The sequence below is a fragment of the Limulus polyphemus genome, unplaced genomic scaffold (assembly GCF_000517525.1).
Source record: "Limulus polyphemus unplaced genomic scaffold, Limulus_polyphemus-2.1.2 Scaffold2549, whole genome shotgun sequence".
In the NCBI taxonomy this organism is placed as follows: Eukaryota; Metazoa; Arthropoda; class Merostomata; order Xiphosura; family Limulidae; genus Limulus; species Limulus polyphemus.
The window spans coordinates 90,672-95,691 of record NW_013668159.1 but is presented as its reverse complement, the minus strand read 5'-3'; the positions used below and the strand labels follow the sequence as shown (position 1 = coordinate 95,691).

The following is a 5,020-nucleotide window of genomic DNA, read 5'->3' as shown; positions in this document are numbered from 1 at the left end:
TGCCCCAAAGGATCAACGAACTCCACGAAGTGAAAGGAAGATCGACTAGACATTAATTAAATTATAAATATATCAACTTATGTGAATATGACTGAAAAATTTCATTTTTTCTTAAAAGGTGGTGTCTATTTACTTGTAACCACACTGTGCAGAAGTAAGTGTATACAAGGGAGCGTTTCCAAAAATGAAAAGAGGTGGGTGGGGTGCCAATGTCTTTGATTTATTACATGAGCAATATCTTAGCAAACAAAAAAGACCTTCTTATTTTATATTCTATCTTGTCAATATCGGTAATTTGAGTTTCTAATTCATACCAAACTATAGACTTAGTATTTTGACTTTACAAACATCTAATCTGAACCAGTGCTGCATTCAATATACCACGTGACACACACACACACACAAAAATCAATGTTTAACCGTTTTTTAATATTTACTTTTAGATTAAAAAACTGAGTAATGTATAGCACTAAAATTTGAATTATAATCTATAGTTTCATACCAAACTTGTTGATATAAATTCATGAAATAGTAGTTCAGTAAAATTTTGAATGCGTGTCAACAAACGAGATGACACGGCCTTTCACCCGTGACCCATCTCGAAAGGGTTAAAGGGATTCTTTAATATATATATATATATATCAATAAACTTGTGTCATTTTTAACCTTCATATTTTGAAATACTGATTAATCTACAGCTTTAGGGATGGAGCCCTTTTTTAAAATGGGAAAATATTTAACATACAAAATTGGAAAAATATGTAGATACCACCTGCTCAAGAACACACACACACAGTAAAATGGTGCTGGTGACTATGAATAGAATTTAGTTATACATTTGTTTTTTGTTAATAATGAAAAGGGAATGTGTTGTTAGGGAAAAATTTAGCTCCTTAACAGAAATTTTACTCTTAATTTGGGAAATGGAGTTAGTATCTAGCCCAATACACGTGATAAAATCTACCACTGAAGTATTATTCAATGTGCATTCAATATGAATGCAAGATTTCGGAACAAATACACGTCTTGTTTAGGTTAACTGGTGAGAATTACCCAAGCTTTATTTATATACATTTGTTTATATTAGTCATTCCACTATCTTATCATATCTTACAATTTTTTTAAAATTTACATTCATAAAATTTAGGACTATTTAAATAAAGATCAAAGTTTGAATAAAGCAGTGTTTCTCAACCACTGGTCTGGGGAGTACCAATCAGTCACAATCACCTGGATTGTCAATGGGATTTCACAAAAATAAACAAAAACTGACAGAATATTTGTATGTAAATCATAATGTTGTTGTTTTTTTGTACTTGCATTTCAGTGACCTGTGACAATTTTAGAGAGGCAGCAAGCTGGTTCCTGGTATCAAAAAGGTTTAGAAACACTGGATTAAAGAACAAAAGTTTTAAACACATTTTAATAGCTGATTGTGCAGCTTCAATGTTGTTAGAACAGAGACTTATCAACAGCCCAACTTGGGTTAAAAAGTTTAGATTAATATGAACTAGGATTATAGGGTTAATTGAAGCTCCACATGCTAAAATTAAAGAAATCATCAAGCATACATACAAAATTTTTATATATCTATGTATACCACTAACCTATATAAAAAATGTAATTAAAAGTCTAGACACAATCGTTTGATTTTAACCCAATGGATCAAACCAGTACTGGTTAAGTAATGGTTTCTATAATTTCAGAATTACCATGTGTATCTTCATGAAATGTGGCAAGCTTTATGTAAAAAGTACAAGCCTGTTTTACACTAAATATCAGATGTGTTAAAGTATTTGAATTCAAGATACATTCATGAACTGATGACATAAGAAACTAAGAACTTGGTGTTAAAGGCAATGTTTATATAAAGAATCAAAATACTTATGTCCATTGTACAGTTTACACATTGCATTTGCATAACTGCTATAACCTCTGAAATCCATATCTACAGTTTTTTCAGCACCTCTATATATCATATTTGGTATTTTCTCTCCTATACCATAAAATGTTGCTAAATTATCAACAACGTAGGGGTAAAATGAATAGTTGACAACTTCAACATCAAATATATAATACCACGTTGAATGGCAGTCTGTAAAATATAGTGGAAGGCACACTTAGACCCCAACTTCAGCACATGGGGTTAAACAAGGCCGAACTGGTGATACAGTTTCATCTATATATGCAATATATGTGGTTAGTTATTTTGCATTACATATTTCTATGCAATTCTATAATTTATCATTGCAGTAGGTGTATTCAATACTGAATAGTCATCCAATCAACACCCAAATTTTAGCATGGAAAGTTTACTTTTCTTGACTGAGTCTTCAGTAGCTAAAGATAACCGAACTCAAGACTAGTACCAGTAACAGCCAGTAGTTTGAATGGTCAAAAAAGTTTGTATCAGTACAGTGGTTCCAAACCTGTACCCATGAAGATACAAGAAAACTTTCAAAAAAACATTAAAAAGAAAATAAACCCTTTGCCTCAACTTTGAAGGCAGTTTTGGTGAATCACTAACACATTAACATTTACGGACAAAAAAAACAAACAAAAGAGACCTGTTAGTCCATCTTGGCTGTACCAGCTCTTATCATTCAAATATTTATCAAGTTCTCATAAGCCCACTATATTTTACTGCTTCAATCACATCTAAAGTCAACCCATTCCAAAGGTCAAGTACCTTGTTAGACAATAAAACCATCTTAGTTGAAGATTACTCCTACCCTTTCAAAATTTATATTTATGTCCCCTAGTCCTACCTTTTTCATCATTAAGTATGAAAAGATGATTCACCAGAACTATTAATTCCCTTAACAATTTTAAACATCTAACAGATCCATTCTAACTCTTCTTTTTCCAAGAGAAGACAACTTCAAATATCTTAATATGTCCTTTTTTTGGAAACTTTTTCCATCACAAATATAATCCCAGAGGCACTCTTCCGAACCCTTTCCAACAGTTCAATATCCTTCCTTAGGTAAGGCACCCAAGACTGAACACAATACACCATATGTGGCCTAATAAACAATCTATAGAATGAAATTATATTTTTTTTAGACTTGCAATCAATATTTCTGTAGATACAACCTAAAATTCAATCCGACCTGCCACTATCAATAGGACATTGCTTGGATGGCTTAAGAGACTGATCAACCAGAACATCAAGTTCCTTTTTTTATTATTTTCTGAATAATAGTGAAGTTATTTCCATGAAAATGACACTTATAATTCAAATTATGATAATCCAAATGCATCTATTATAATCAAAAGCCATCTGCCATTTATTCAACCAATTCATCAAATAATCTAAATCCTTTTCTAAAGCAAGTGTTTTCCTCACAGCCAACAACACCAAAGCCTTTAAATATTATCAGCAAATTAAAGTAATTTATTGACCATTCCTTCATCTAAGTCACTGATGTAAATAATAAAGAACAAAGGTCTTAACATTGAGCCTGTTGTAAAAACACATGTGGAGAGAATGATATTTCAAAAGTCTTCCGACAGAAGAATTTCAAAGCGCTGTCCTCTGCACTTGCATTTTTAAAACAGGCAATGGCTGACCATTCCAGTTTACTCAACATTAATCCAGTTTGACTGAACTTTATTTATAACAACCCTCTGCTTTCTTCCACCCAGCCACTTTTATATCCAACAAGCCAACTTATGCCACACCTACAGTGACAATATTTTTTAAGCAGCCTTTTAGGTAGCATCTTGACAAATACTTTCTGAAAATCCAAATCTACACTTTTAGCCTCATCTAAACAAGTTAATAAAACCTCTTCAAATAATATCAAAATATTAGAAAAGGAAGATTTCCCCCTAACCAAACTATGTTGAGTATTCATAATATAAACTATTGATTCTGAAATTACTGTGGCTACTAGTTACTGTTATCCCACACACACTAGAAATTTGACAAACCACATCATGCTATTAATACTAACACTAGTATTAGTAACAGTAGTACTGGTATACTATTATTATACACTCTTCTAATTCTTCAAAATCCCTAACGGACAAGATTAATAATGTAGTGTTTAAAAATGTAATAGGTCTAATACAAATAGTAATACTAATTAATGTCTTAGGTCATGACAAGTATAATAATTAATTGTAATAATTCTTCGCCGGCTTGTGATTGTACTAACGCCAGTAACGGCGTACACACCATAACGTCTGTAAAGGCTAAAAGTAAAGTGTAAATAATGTTGAAAGGTTTTGGAGAATCAAAAATTGAAAACATGTGTGATGACATCACTTCAAATACCACATGAATCAAATGAATTTTAAAATGGCATCAATGACATTGTCATTAAACTCACGATATATCATCATATTCATAATATAAATAGTTAATACCACTAGGCGTTAACGTGACAAGCTCATACTGACACACTCATACAGTGATAGTAATAATGAAATCAAACTAACTTACTTAGTTTTACTCTTACTTTTGTATCACTTGTAATGTTTCAATTTTACACAATGATGTGATAGTAGAGAAACGAAAGCTAAACAAAACGATTGCTTTCAAAGTAACAAATTACCTAAAAATTCTGAAAATCGATCTTTTTCGGTTGTACTTCTCTTTTCATTTCCCTTGAAATTTGAAAGAAATTCAACACTTTTCGACACGTCTACACGATTCTTCGAATTTAGTATCTTATATTGATAGATGGCGCACCATACTGCAACTACACACATACATATATATACCCAACACAATCTAAAAAGATATTTATTCACAAGAAGCATGTTGGGGCACAAATAAGCATCCAAATATAATGCATTTTAAAAGCTTTCCACAGGTAGACAAAAAAAAAAAAAGGGGGGGGAATATGTTTTGTAGCGTAGACTTGCTAAACCCTAACAAATATTAGGTGCATCATCATCAGTGCATGTAATATATTGTAACGTCTCTACATGTTTGTTAATTTCCCGTAAAAATTCTCCCCGAGGAACTTTAGCGATACAAGTCCTTTCTTAAATAAAGCTAGTTTATTCT

General features: G+C 31.7%; 1 protein-coding gene across 1 annotated transcript in view; it reads right to left on the bottom strand.

Annotated features, from left to right (window-relative positions):
* Positions 1 to 4,665, bottom strand: part of LOC106467269 (UDP-galactose translocator-like) — an 18,331-nt gene extending 13,666 nt beyond the window's left edge. The window contains exon 1 of the mRNA XM_013927598.2: positions 4,563 to 4,665. The gene's annotated coding sequence lies outside the window, so the exon portion shown is untranslated. The remainder of the gene's footprint in view (positions 1 to 4,562) is intronic.
* Between the last annotated feature and the right edge of the window lie 355 nt (positions 4,666 to 5,020).